Here is a 15,354-nt window from a genome sequence, read left to right as displayed (position 1 = left end):
GGTGGCTCACGCCTATAATCCCAGCACTTTGGGAGGCCGAGGCCTGCGGATCTCCTGTGGTCAGGAGTTCGAGACCAGCCTGGCCAACATGGTGAAAACCCATCTCTACTAAAAATACAAAAAAATTAGCCGGGCGTGCTGGCAGGTGCCTGTAATCCCAGCTACTTGGGAGGCTGAGGCAGGAGAATTGGTTGAACCTGGGAGGCAGAGGTCGCAGTGAGCTGAGATCGTGCCATTGCACCCCAGCCTGGGTGACAGAGCAAGACTCTGTCTCAAAAAATAAAAATAAAAATGCAATTATGGCTGGGCACAGTGGCTCACACTTGTAATCTCAGCACTTTGGGAGGCCAGGGCAGGCAGATCACCTGAGGTCAGGAGTTCAAGACCAGCCTGGCCAACATGGCAAAACCCTGTCTCTACTAACAACACAAAAGTTAGGCCGAACACGGTGGCTCATGCTTGTATTCCCAGCACTTTGGGAGGCCGAGGTGGGTGGATCACGAGGTCAAGAGATTGAGACCATCTTGGCCAACATGGTAAAACCCTGTCTGTACTAAAATACAAAAAATTATCCAGGCGTGGCGGCGTGCGCCTGTAGTCCCAGCTACTCGCGAGGCTGAGGCAGAAGAATTCCTTGAACCTGGGTGGCAAAGGTTGCAGTAACCCGAGATCGTGCCACTGCACTCCAGCCTGGGCAACAGAGTGAGACTTCGTCTCAAAAAAAAAAAAAAAATTAAAAATTAAAGTGCAATTCTACCACAGAAATGATAATTATGTGAAGTAATGCATAGCTTAATTAATGAGCTAGATTTGGCCAGACATGCTGTGGCTCACGCCTGTAATCCCAGTGCTTTGGGAGGCTGAGATGACAGGATCACTAGAGGCCAGGAGTTCAAGACCATCCTGGGCAATATATTGAGACCTCCTCACTACAAAAAACTGAAAAATTAGGCTCCTGTGCCTATGGAGTAGCCATTCATTTATTCCTTTACTTTCTTAATAAACTTGCTTTCATTTAAAACAAACTAGCTGAATGTAGTGGGCTTGCCTGTAGTCCAGCTACTTGGAAGCCTGAGGCAGGAAGATCATTTGAGTCCAGGGGTTCAAGGCTGCAGTGAGCTATGACTGTACCACTGCACTTCAGCCTGAGTGACATAGCAAGATCTTGTCTCAAAAAAAAAGAAAGAAAGAAAAGGAAAAGAAAAAGAAGCTATATTTAATCATTCCATAATATATATACAGGCCAGGCACACACGGTAGCTCATGCCTGTAATCACTTTGGGAGGTTGAGGAGGGTGGATCACTTAAGGCCAGGAGTTTGAGAACAGCCTGGCCAATATGGTGAAGCCCTGTCTCTACTAAAAATACAAAAATTAGTCAGGCGTGGTAGCACATGCCTATAATCCCAGCTACTCGGGAGGCTGAGGCAGGAGAATTACTTGAACTCGGAAGGCAGAGGTTGCAGTAACCCGCGATCGCGCCACTGCACTCCAGACTGGGCGACAGAGTGAGATTCTGTCTCAGAAACAAAACAAAACAAAAACCATAATATATACACATTATACTTCAAAACATCATGTTGCACATGATAAATACATACAATTTTATTCTTTTTTTTTTTTTTTTGAGATGGAGTTTTGCTCTTTCGCCCAGGCTGGAGTGCAATGGCGCGATCTCTGCTCACTGCAACCTCCGCCTCCCAGGTTCAAGAGATTCTCCTGCCTCAGCCTCCAGAGTAGCTGGGATTTCAGGCACCCGCCACCATGCCTGGCTACTTTTTCTATTTTTAGTAGAGATGGGCTTTCGCCACATTGGCCAGGCTGGTCTCAAACTTGGTGACCTCAGGTGATCCATCTGCCTTGGCCTTCCAAAGTGCTAGGATTACAGACGACACTGCGTCCAGCCAATTTTTAAAAATAAACTTGAAAAAAAAATGTTTAAAGTAAAAATGTTATTCTAATCATATATCTCCCTTACTTAAAATCCTTAATGACTTCAACTTGCCTTCTAATAAAGACCAAAATTCTGCTGTGCTCAGTGGCTCACGCCTGTGATCCCAACACTGGGAGGCTGAGGCGGGCGGATCACTTGAGGTCAGGAGTTCAAGACCAGCCTGGCCAACATGGCGAAACCCCGTCTCTACTAAAACTACAAAAAAATTAACCAGGCATTGTGGTGTGTGCCCATAATCCCAGCTACTCAGGAGGCTGAGGCAGGAGAATTGCTTGAACCTGGGAGGTGGAGGTTGCAGTGAGCCAAGATTGTGCCACTGCACTCCAGCCTGGGCAACAGAGCAAGACTCCATCTCAAAAAAAAAAAAAAAAAAATCCTTCACAAGGCCCTCCTGGGCTGCTTTTGCTCGCCCCTCTAGCTGCACTGCCCAACCCTCGTTTGCAGTTCCTCCGTGCACCTGGCTACCATTTCCACCTGGGGCCTTTACCCTTCCCTGTGCCCCAGCACTCTCCCAAACTTCCAGTGCCTCTTCACCAGGATAAGTTCTACTCACCCTTTAGACAGCTTAAACTTAAACGCTGATGCCTGGGTCCGTGCCTTTACTATAAACTCCCGCAGCACTGTGTTCTCTCCCTTTCATACTCCTGATTCGTTTAGTCTTCCTGGTTCTTCCAGTCACTGTTACATGGCCTTTCACAAGTCAGCTGTGGCTTGACTCGCTCATCTATAAATGGAAATAATAATAATAATAATACCGCACTTTGGGAGGCCAAGGTGGCTGAATCACAAGGTCAGGAGTTCAAGACCAGCCTGGCCAACATGATGAAATCCTATCTCTACTAAAAATACAAAAATTAGCTGAGCGTGGTGGCACGTGACTGTAGTCCCAGCTACTTGGGAGGCTGAGGCAGGAGAATTGCTTAACCTGGGAGGCAGAGGTTGCAGTGAGCCAAGATCGTGTCACGGCACTCCAGCCTGGGTGACAGAGCGAGACTCTGTCTCAAAAATAAATAGTAACAATAATAATACCTATTTCCTGGGGTTGTCAAGAGAAATAAATGAGTTATCCTTATAAAACATTTAGCACAGTTCCTGGCCCACCCTAAGCACTCTGCAGTGCCTATTTTCTCCACTAGACTATGAACTTCCAGAGAAGAAGGGATGGTACTACTAATCTTGCTTTTGCAGCTCCAATAAAGAGCTGTGTAATGGAGGTGAGTTAAGTTCAGTAGGACGGTGTCCCAAATAATGGATGGGGGTTGGAGACGTTGTCTGTCTTACACCTCCCTCTCCCCCAAATACCACCCACCCTTCCAATTCCTCTCAATCTCCTTCCCTGCTGCACCCGCCCCAGTGAGAAGGCAGCAAAGGAAAAGGTGAGTGTGTGTGGCATCTGGGGGCGGGGTCGCGGGTTCCTAACTCCCTTTCTTCCCAAACTGTAGCCCCCAGGGTAGAGAGGGATCCTGGGGCTGCACTTGTAACCGAAGAAGCTTGAGAGCTTTGAGAGCTGGTGCCAGAAAGCTTGGGTTCAACTCCCGGCTCTGCCACTTAGGAGAGGTGCACTCTCAGGTTATTTAATCTCTCGCGTCTGGCGAGACCGGCGCTCTGGGTGCTTCCGAGGTGCGGGAGAGGTCAGGCTAGAACGCGCCTGTTATCCCGCGCGGGGGCAGCAAGCGGGGGCGCCCCCCTCCCACCTGCTCCCCGGCGCCCTGGCACCAATGATGGGGTTGGTGCTAATAGGTGTTTGCGGGTGACCTCCCGAGGGCGCCAGTGCCCCACCGGCCCCCACCTCCCCAGGGGCAGCCGCCTGATCCGATGTCCTGACTGTCATCGTTGATCCCTGGACGCGGGCGTCCCGGGGCAGGGAGGCTCGGTTTGGTCCCTGGCTGCCACCCATCTGGCCACAGCCCGATGCGTGTCTTCATTCTCTCGCCTTCGCTGGGTTCCGCCTCCCATGGCCTTCTCACTTGCCTTCTGGAGGTCTGGCTCCCTACCTCCCATCCGGGATTATCGTTCCCCTGTGAATTATACCAAGAAGCTTTGAGCCCTTCTGCTTTCCAGGCTGTGCGCTAAGCCCAGGGTCGGGGATGGGGCGACGGGGAGTGCAAGGCCAGGGCCTGCAGCGCAGAGTGCGGAAGTTGGGACTGTGTTCTGGGGGTCTAGGGAGGGCGGGCCCACCTCTGGCTGGGACTCAAGACTGTCAAAGAAGAGACCTCTGAGTTGAGCTTTGAAGGATGAATAGGACCCCAACAGGCAGGAAGCTGGGGGCTGAAGTTGGCAGGAAGTGCTGAGGGAAATGGGGAAGTCAGTCCAGCCTGACTGGAGTGAGAGGATCTTTTGGTTGGGGGGCGGGTAAGGCTGGAAGGACTCTTTTTTTTCTTTTTTTTTTTTTTTTTTTTGACAGAGTCTCGCTCTGTTGCCCAGCCTGGAGTGCAGTGGCGAGATCTCAGTTTTCTGGAACCTCCACCTCCCAGGTTCAAGCAATTTTCCCACCTCAGCCTCCTGAGTAGTTGAGATTACAGGCACGCACCATCACGCCCAGCTAATTTTTGTATTTTTAGTAGAAATGGACTTTCACCATGTTGACCAGGTTGGTCTCGAACTCCTGACCTCAGGTGATCCTCCCACCTCGGTCTCCCAAAGTGCTGGGATTACAGGCCTGAGCCACCACAGCCCACCAGCTGGAAGGACTTTTGAGAGCAGAGCTGAGGTACCTTGAATGCCAGGCCAGATAAATTCAGTGTAATTCCTGAGGCGCTAGTGAGCCATTGAAGGTTTTCTTCCTATTTCTCTAAGAGAAGCGGTAAGCATAGTGGGTAGACACACAGGTCTGGAGTCATTTTGGCCCTGGGTGAAGGTCTACTTCCACCACTTATGACCTGTGTAGTGGGCAACTTAACTTCTCTGTCCCTCCATTTCCACATCTATTAAATGGGGATGATAATAATAGTGTAAAGCACTGTTGGGAGCAATAAATGAGAGAGTGTTTGCAAAACTCTTAGCATAGTGCCTGCCACATTGTAACTCCATGAGTATTACTTATAATTATTTTGCATCCCTCTGTCTTCCTCTCTGTAGAAAGTAAAAAGTTCCTCTTCAAAGTTTCCCTTCTTGTTAAAAAAAATAAATCATAAGTGTTATAAATAATAGTTTCTTTTAAAGACTAACTTCCTTTAAGCCTCCTTACTTTATGGTAATAACTCTTTGTTGGGCCCTATGCTATCCAATGTAGCTGTTAAACGTGCTCACAGGCATATAGTACATTCTATGTCCTTGTACTTTAACCAAAATATTTGTGCTGGATGTGCTCACAGGCAGGTACCAGCTCGTAGCCTATGCCCCTTCCCTATTTGGCATAAGCAACTTCCTCTTTTCCTTTATCCTTCCATTACTTTCACCTATTTAGAAAAGTTTTAAACGGTTAGACAATCAGGTTTTAAATTGTGCAGTCTGGCTCCAGCCAATGGAGATAGGACACAGTAGCAGGAAAAAACTGTGTAAGGAATAAAAATTGCTTCCCTCCTTTGTTCAAATGTGCTCTCGCCATTGTTCCATCTGCGATGAGCACCCTTTCTGCAGAAAGTAAAAATGGCTTTGCTAAGAGACTTACATTTATGTTTAAGTGCTATTTCTTTGTGGCACCGGGGAACAAGCATTTTATTTCTAAATAAGCATTTACATATAACACTCTCTGTTTCTTTCCTCTTTCTTTTGATGTTCTCTCTCTCTCATCAAAAAAAAAAAAAAAAAAAAAATCAAAAACAATGTTTCCCTGCCCCATGCCTAGGAATCACCCTCTCACACTCAATAAAGTATTGAACTAAATCAAACTGTAATAGACAAAGCAAGACTCTGTTTCAAAAAATACAAAACAAAACAAACCACTGACAAAACAATAACAACAAAACTCTAATAGGAACAAATAGAAACAAGTCCCCCTTTAGAAACACACCTGTGTCTCTCCTGGGTGTCCAGGCTCTGGGGAGCCCTGCTTGGAGGAGGGGGTGTAGTTACTGACATGCTGAACTCATCTCTGCTGAAGTCCAACCTCTTTAAGAACAGAGACCACCGGGAGCGATGGCTTACGCGTGTAGTCCCAACAATTTATGAGGCCGAGGCAGGTGGATCACCTGAGGTCGGGAGTTTGAGACCAGCCTGACCAACATGGAGAAACCCTGTCTCCACTAAAAATACAAAATTAGCTGGGGGTGGTGGTCTCCTGTCTCAGGAGGCTGAGGCAGGAGAATCGCTTGCACCCAGGAGTCAGAGGTTGCGGTGAGCTGAGACTGCGCCATTGCACTCCAGCCTGAGCAGCAAGAGCAAAACTCCATCTCAAAAGAGAAAATAAAATAAAATAACAAAAATAGAGACCATAGGCCAGGCATGGTGGCTCACACCTGTTATTTCAGCACTTTGGGAGGCCGAGGTGGGCAGATTACCTGAGGTCAGGAGCTCGAGACCAGCCTGGCCAACATGGCGAAACTCCGTCTCTACTAAAAACACAAAAATTAGCTGGGCATGGTGGCATAAGCCTGTAATCCTAGCTACTCGGGAGGCTGAGGCAGAAAAATCGCTTGAACCTGGGGGGCAGAGGTTGCAGTGAGCCGAGATCCCCCACTGCACTTCAGCCTGGATGACAGAGCAAGACTCCGTCTCAAAAAAAACCAAAAAACAAAAAAACCAGAGACGGTAGCTTATTCACCCCAGCCTGTCCCCTGCCTAACAATGTGTCTGATTCACAGTAAGTCCCTGTTCTACACCAGTGCTTCTCAAACCTTAGCATGCATCAGAATCCCCTGGAGAACTTGGTAACATACAGATTGCTGGGGCCCATCATGGAGTTCCTCATTCCATCTGTCTTCCATGGGCCCCTAGGAATTTCAAACGCATTCCTAGATGATGCTGATGCTGCAGATCTGGGAACCACATTTGGAACCACCGCTCTATAACAACAGGTTGAATGGCTGTATCTAAGACGGTAAAGTGGCCTCACCGACCCCTTCCCAAACTCAGCTGGTCATCAGCATTGAAAATACAGGTCCAAAGCTGAGAATCACAAAGTGTAGGACTAAGGGATTTTCCAAAAATCATCTTCCCAGGTGTTGTGTGCAAATAGGTTTGGCATTCTACTGCCACACACAGTCCTGTACTCTGCCCACCTCAGCTAACTCCTGCCTCAAGCAAAGGCCACTGCCTGTCTGCACTTTATTCAGGACACACCTTGCTGCTCTGGGTTCAAGATGGCTGGAACTATAGAGGAATGGGCAGCCAAGAGTGACAGGAAAGTAGCTGGTTCTAGAAAGCAGACCAGAGATTTATATAAATTGTAACAAGTGCCACTTCTAACTGTTAACTCTGAAAGACAAGCTAGGAGTTAGTTCTCCCCAGTCTGACCTGGAGTCAAATTCAGCTCTCTTCCTATTCAACTTCTCTCCGTTTCTGAGTTACACTCTGCTTCTTTTACCTCCAGTGTGAAATGAAAATAACATAACCTACTTCACAGGGCTGAGCTGAAGATTACATAAGAGGTTATGGGGCCAGGCACGGTGGCTCACGCCTATAATCCCAGCACTTTGGGAGGCCAAGGCAGGCAGATCACCTGAGGTCGGGGGTTCGAGACCAGCCTGAGCAACATGGAGAACTCCTGTCTCGACTAAAAATACAAAATTAGCCAGGCATGGTAGCACATTCCTGTAATCCCAGCTACTCAGGAGACTGAGGCAGGAGAATCACTTGAACCCATGAGGCGGAGGTTGCGGTGACCTGAGATCATGGCACTGCACTCAGGAGAATTGCTTGAGCCTGGGAGGCAGAGGTTGCAGTGAGCTGAGATTGCACCATTGCCCTCCAGCTTGGGCGACAGAGCGAGACTCCATCTCAAATAAATAAATAAATAAATAAACAAATAAAAAATAGCAAAGTGACTGGGGAAAGGAACTTGGCATCCATAACCTTTTTTTTCTTTTCTTTTCTTTTTTTTTTTGAGACGGAGTCTTGCTCCATCGCCCAGGCTGTGGTGCGATCTCAGCTCACCGCAACCTCCGCCTCCCGGGTTCAAGCGATTCTCCAGCCTCAGCCTATCAAGTAGCTGGGATTACAGGCATGCGCCACCACACCCAGCTAATTTTTGTATTTTTAGTAGAGATGGGGTTTCATGATGTTGACCAGGCTGGTCTCAAACTCCTGACCTCATGATTCGCCCTCCTCAGCCTCCCAAAGTGCTGGGATTACAGGCATGAGCCACCACACCCAGCCGTCACTTTGCTATTTACCAAAACTTCCATACATATTTAATTGGGTTTTCACAACAGTCATGAGGAGTAAGAAAGACATTATGATTCACTCTCATTTTGCCATTGAGAAAGCTGAGTCTCAGACAGGTTAAGTGACTTGCCTAGACGGGTGGATCACCTGAGGTCAGGAGTTCGAGACCAGCCTGACCAATATGGTGAAACTCCATCTCTACTACAAATACAAAATTAGCTGGGCATGAGGGCGGGCACCTGTAATCCCAGCTGCTTGGGAGGCTGAGGCAAGAGAATCGCTTGAAACTGGGAGGCGGAGGTTGCAGTGAGTCAAGGTCCTGCCACTGCACTCCAGCCTGGGCAAAAGAGCAAGACTCTGTCTCAAAAAAAAAAAAAAAAAATTACTTGCCTAGAGGTTAAATGACTCTTTTTTTTTGGACAGAGTCTTACTCTGTTGCTCAGGCTGGAGTGCAGTGGCGCAATCTCAGCTCACTGCAATCTCCACCTCCTGGGTTCAAGTGATTTTCCTGCCTCAGCCTCTTGAGTAACTGGGATTACAGGCGCCCACCACTATGCCCAGCTAATTTTTTGTATTTTTAGTAGAGATGGGGTTTCACCATGTTGGCCAGGCTTGTCTCAAACTCCTAACCTTGTGATTCACCCGCCTCAGCCTCCCAAAGTGCTGGCATTACAGGCGTGAGCCACTGCGCCCAGCCGAGGTTAAATAACTCTTAACCTAGAGGTTAAATGACCTGCACAGTCTGGGTATGTAGGGGAAGGGGCTTTAAGCAGAGCTGGTTGCTCCTCTCCACTCATCCCTGTATTTGTTCTTTTGACATCTCCTTCCATAGGTCATTTTTTAATGGGCATATCTTACCTGAATCTAAGTGGTAAGGAAATAAGGTGAGGGTTCCCTGCCCCTATTGGAGACAGCCCTGTTCTGCTGTCCCCTCCTCCGAGCCCTGTCTGCTTCCTCCCTATTTAAGCCCCTGTGGTCCCTTTGACAAACATCTATCTTGAATTCAAATTCTGGCGCAACTTCTGTAGCTGTGTGAATTTTATCAGGTCTCTTCCTCTTTCTAGGCCTCATCTGTGACATAGGAAGAATATAGATCTGTGGTTCCCAAACTGTAGTAACCTTGGAGTGAACATGAGAGACTCAACCCCTGGCCTCCACAAAGACTGAGTAGCCCATCTGTGTGTAACTGACTGTGTAACTGTGTGATTGCTGGGAGATGAGATCCAAATGAGCTTTCATGATGCGATCCAGAACTCAATCATTCTATATTTTCTCAGTCAAAAGATAACAAAAGTACAACTATTCCCATATGGTCATCGTCAGGGAAATTTTTTTGGAAATAGCAAGGTTAGGCTGGGTTCTGTAAGTTACCTAGAATAATTAAAAATAAAAAATAAATTAAAAATTTAAAAGGTTGGGCCAGGCATGGTGGCTCACGTCTGTAATCTGAGCGCTTTCAGAGGCTGAGGCAGGAGGATTGCTTGAGGCCAGGTGTTCCATGGCAACATAGTGAGACCCCAACACTGCAAAAAAAAAAAAAATTAAAATTATTATTATGAATTATTATTATTGAGACAGAGTCTTGCTCTGTCACCCAGGTTGAAGTGCAATGGCGGGATCTCAGCTCACTGCAACCCCTGCCTCCCGGGTTCAAGTGATTCTCCTGCCTCAGCCTCCTGAGGAGCTCAGATTACAGGCGAGTGCTACCATGCCCAGCAAATTTTGTGTTTTTAGTAGAGATGAGTTTTACCATGTTGACCAAGCTGGTCTGGAACTCCTCAGCTCAAGCGATCTGCCCGCCTCAGCCTCCCAAAGTGCTGGGATTACAGGAGTGAGCCACTGCTCCCCACTTAAGTTAAAAAAATAAAAGAATAAAAAGGTTGGAAGCCTCTGGTGTAGATACTCTCTAAAGGCCTTATCAACCACATGGGAGAAAGGGCTTTGGGCCACCAGGGGGCGCTGCAGCCCTTGTGCAACGTGGAAGCTGAGGCCCATGGTGAACAGGCTACTCTAAAGGGAGAGAGGGGTGGGGTCAAGGTTCATGGCCCAGGCTGTGTAGACCACAGTTGAGACCTGTTAGACCTCAGCACTCTGTAAGAGAGGTGTCGCTCCAGAGCTGGAGGAGGTAAGGGGCCCCAGGTGGGGTGACCTGTCCTAGGTCGGAAGCACTGGACTCACACCTGCATGGGGGCCCCTGTGGCAGCCGGTGGTCATTTCTGTCTGGTTGAACCTTGGAGGCATAGAAACAGAGAATTTCTCAAATTCCACTTCAGCTGTCCTCAGACAAGAAGGGACTGTGAGGAGGAAAGGTTCCTAACAGGGCAGGATGACCATCCCAAGTAAGTGGCTTCCCATGAACTTCGCAAGTGCAGGGAATGGATGGAGACCTATGGAGTCAGGGAAGCTGTTCTGAAGGTGGAGCTGGGGACAATCAGAGGAGAGAAGGAAGATCATGCCAGGCAGGAAGGTCTGTCTAGAAAGGTAATAATTCTGAGATCTTTGCTGACATGCAGGGCCTGCGTTGCCCAGCAGTAGAAGGCAGCAGCTTACTGCCAGAAGGGAGGACTGGGACACAGAACCCTCCTTCCATTCCCTTGCCTCCCCTGCTGAACCCTGGGCAGAGCTCCACCCAGCTCTGCTGCTCCAGCCAGGACTTTCTCCCTGGGAGGGGCCAGAGAGCCTCAAAGGGAAAAGGCAGCTCACACCTACCCACTGCCAGAGGCTGAGGCCTTCTCCACTTATAAACCGTGAGGATCCAGAAAACTTTCTGGCCCAACCCGAAGATACACTCAGACAGAGGGATGCCCACCATGATGGGGCACAGGGACTCTACCGTCCCCTGGGAGAGACAGACAGACAGACACACACACACACAAACACACACACACACAAACACACACACACACATATACACACGCTCAGGGCTGATTTTAGCAGAACAAATGAAGTAGGATCCAGGGCCTCTGGCCTCCCAGCTTCTCAGGCCAGAGCACTGGATTCTGCCTGCCTCACTCTTCTCTAGAGGTGCCACCCTTCCCCTTCCCAGCCAAGCCCCACTCATCTGCTCTTCCCTTCTCATGGACCCCAGCTGACTCTGAGCTGCTAATTCTTTCCCACAACCCCTCTGCCCTATCTGCCCCTCCACCCCTTGCCTGGGCTCTGGGCACGATCCCTGGCCCGTCAGGCTGAGTGCCTCCCAGGACTCTTTCTCCCACCCTCCCACACCTCTGATTCTCCTACAATGCCTGTCTGAGGTTTGCCAAGTGAGTGCTTCTCAGCAGAGAAGGCCATAAGGAGAGGCAGGCAAAAGAGCAGGGCCATTCATGTTGGCAAGGCTTCCTGGGTGGCAGAGGACAGCGGGACAGGCAGGCAGGCCAGCCACTCTGTAGAGGGTGCACACACACAACCTACCCCCTTCTCAATAGGACAGTCCCCCAAGCTTGGAATTTTGGCTCCAGCATCCACCCCCACACACCCACACACACCCAGCCTCGTCTGTTTCTCCGGGGCCCCAGGGCCTGCTTCCTTACTGCCTACCAAGCTTTTCCCATCTGCTTTCCCTGGGAAACCCTCAGTCAGGGAACGCAGAGGAACTGACTTCCTCCAAATTCGAAGTATCTTCCAGCCTTCTAGAGACAGGCCATATGAAACCTGGTGCGGCTGCCCCATTTACAGCCCGAGCCCTGCTCCTCCCTCCTATCTCATTCCTCCTGCTCCCCCGTGCCTCCCTCCTGCCTCTGTGAAGCCTTCAAGGCTGGGAGGGAGGTCAGAATGGAGCCCATCCTGGCAAAATGAGAAAAGATTAGAGCAATACATTTGCTGTCAATGGCAATAAGCCTGCCTGAGCAGGGGAGGAGGAATATTTGATTTCATACTCTCCGGGGGTCTTGATGGAAGAGCACTGGCAGCCTGCAGCCCCAAGCCTGACAGAGTGAGGAGGGCTGGTCCCAGGCCCTGCCACCTGGGGACCCTGGTGTCCCAACCCTCCCATTTCTATATCGACCCCATCCTCCGCTGTCACCAGCAGGACCCAAGCTCCCTCCTCCTCCCCTCCCCTCCTTTCTCCCTCTCGACTGCCACACTTGTTTCCCCGCAGCAGTTTTTCTAGCCAGTGCAGGGTGATGGAGCAGAAGGAACACTGCTCTGGGGGCTGGAGAGGAGGCCTGGGTTCTAACCCCCCTACTGCTTCCAAGTGCAGGGATTTCGTGCAAGTCACTGAGCCTCTCTAAGCCTTGGGTCAGTGCGGGCGAGGGACAGAACAAAGGCATTCAGCATCCCTAGACCCTAGCGGATGCTCAGCCACTCGCTGCTTCACTGGTCTTGGGCAACATCATTTAACCTCTCCGAGCTCTGGTGTATTCATCTATAAAATGTGGGTGACTCAAATATAAGGCCTGCATCCTAAGGTGATAGTGAGTATCAACAAAACCGGAGATAGGAAAGTTGTAAACAATTGTGCCGAAAGCGTTGTCCTGTTACAAGACAATGGGATTCCTGGTGTGTTCCCTGGCTGAAGGCTGGGCCTGGACATGGCTCCACAGGGTTCCTTCTTGTCTTAAGATCCCAGTTCTGGGCCCTGCCCTCCCAAAGTGGGGTGAGGGCACAGTCTGTCTAGGAAAGGAGATAAGGCAATTTCTTGGACAAACAATCCTGAACTGAGAGGAGTAGCTGTCAACTATCGTCAGACCAATGCGGAACGACATTCTGGAAGGGGAGGTTTGAAAGGTAGTTGGTCAATAGTATCTCCCTCCTAACTCCTCCTACCCTCATGTCCCCCTGTGAATGGTGCCCCCCGGAGTGGTGCCGGATGTCAGGCCTGCCTGGATGCAGAACGCGACAACTTCCACCCAGCCTCCAGTGAGTGGACATCTCCATCAGGGAGAGGAGACAGAGGAGGGAGGCTAGGGGATGGATTAATATTTATTACCAGGCTGCCATGTGCCAAGCGCCATGCAGATATAGGAAGTGTTTTCATATATCTGGCCCATACTACAGCCTGAGAAGTAGGTATAGTTGATGTGGCCATTGAATAATTGCCCGTTGTTACCAGCTGGAAGGAACTGAGACACAGGTTGGATGGATCCCATCACTCCACATTGCCTCCTATTGGAGCAGAGGGTTGGAGGCCTCAGTCCCAGGCCTGTCTCCCCATGCCTGAGCTAGAAACTGGACAGATCTTTAAATTGCTCTAAACCACAGTTTTCTCATCTGTTAAAGAGGATGGCACAGAGAATGCTCTGGAAAGTATAGAGTCATGCACAAACTTACAATGCATTATACCTTCATATGCTTCTTTTCTGGTTCCAACCTCATCTCTTACTGCTCTCCTGCTTGGCCTTCCCTTTGGCTAGATCTCCTCACTTCATTTTTCACATGAACCATCAGGCTGACTCATGTCTTCCCCTTCCTCGTCTGCCTATCCAGATCTCTTTGATTACCTGGATTTGAGGTCCCCTCCTCCATGAAGCCTTCTCTCCCACTCTGACACACAGTGGCAGTAAGCGTAGACTTTCTTGACTTACCATTCACTTTTTTTTTTTTTTTTTTTTTTTTTTTTTGAGACAGAGTCTCACTCTGTTGCCCAGGCTGGAGTGCAGTGGCATGATCTCGGCTCACTGCAGCCTCCACCTCCCGGTTTCAAGTGATTTTCCTGTCTCAGCCTTCTAAGTAGCTGGGATTACAGGCACCTGCCACCATGCCTGGCTAATTTTTTTGTACTTTTAGTAGACACGGTTTTCACCACGTTGTCCAGGCTGGTCTCAAACTCCTGACTTTAAGTGATCTGCCTGCCTTGGCCTCCCAAAGTGCTGGGATCATAGGCATGAGCCACTTTTCATGAATGTGTTTTAATCTCTTAACTAGAGTCCCCAGCTGATTCTCTGAGGGCACAGACTATGTCTTTTGCCTCTTCATAACCTTGGGGCTTACATAACTGGCACATATTAGATACTAGGATGAAGTTTGCAGCTAGTGATGATGATTGTGGTCATGATGCTCATGATAGAATCCATATTTGAGTATGAAGTAGTGGTGGTGATGGCTGTGATGGCAGTTTTGTTGGTGAGTTTGAGAGCATGGTAGTGTTGGGAGTGGTGATGGTGATACTGATGATGTGAATTTGAAGATAGCCGTGGTGATGGTGGCTGTATTAGTTACCTATTGCTGCATAACAAATTACCCCCAAAACTGAGGAGCTCAAAACAACATATATTTATTGCCTCATAGTTCACATAGGTTAGAAATTGGAGCATGGCTTAGGGCTGGGTGCCTCTGGCTCAGGGGCTCTCACAAAGCTGCTACCAAGGTGTCAGCAGGGGCTGCAGCCTCATCTGTTGTCTCAACTGGAAGCAGCCTTCTTCCAAGTTCACACACATGATTATTGGCAGGATTCAGTTCGTTTGAGGCTCTTGGACCTTGATGAGTGTTGGCCTGGGGTCTTCCTCAGTTCCTTGCCATGTGGGCTTCTCCATGGGGTAGCTGACAACATGGCAGCTGACTTTCCTCATTGCAAGTGAGAGAGTAACCAAGACGGAAGCCACAGTGTTTTTGTAGCCTAATCATGAAGTGACATCCCATCACCTCTGCTGAAGTCTATTCACTAGAAGTGAGTCATTAAATACAACCCACACTCAAAGGGATAGGATTGCATGAATACAATGCAATGAAGGGCATGAATGCCAGGAGGCAGGGGTCACTGGGAGCCATCTTAGAGGCTGCCTACCACAATGGCGCTGGTGGTGATAACGACAGTAGAGAAGTTGGAGAGTGGTGATTAGATCAGGGATGCTAGGGTATTTGAGAGTGAAAGCATTGGTGGCCTATTAGAATTGAAAAGTGGTTCCTTCACACTGGATCTGAGCAGGGTATTCAGTTGGCCCGAGCCAGATGTACGAGACCCACTTTCCCCCATAATGTTCTAGTCCCATTCTAGGTCCAGGCCCACATCCATTCCCCTAGAGTGCTCGCTACCCATTGCTTTCTCTGCCAACCACTCTCACTCCAGGCTGCTCTTCTCCTTTACACAATTAATGAGCTAAGTAATGGCCAAATGGAGAGCAATTATCTCCAGTAGTCCAAGGGGGGATGGGGAAAGAGTGGTCAGAGGCCCAGAGGGGATGAAGAGGTGCTGCCAGTTTT

The sequence above is a fragment of the Mandrillus leucophaeus genome, unplaced genomic scaffold (assembly GCF_000951045.1).
Source record: "Mandrillus leucophaeus isolate KB7577 unplaced genomic scaffold, Mleu.le_1.0 Scaffold118, whole genome shotgun sequence".
Taxonomy (NCBI): Eukaryota; Metazoa; Chordata; class Mammalia; order Primates; family Cercopithecidae; genus Mandrillus; species Mandrillus leucophaeus.
The sequence above is the reverse complement of the archived record's forward strand: the minus strand, read 5'-3'. Positions refer to the sequence as shown.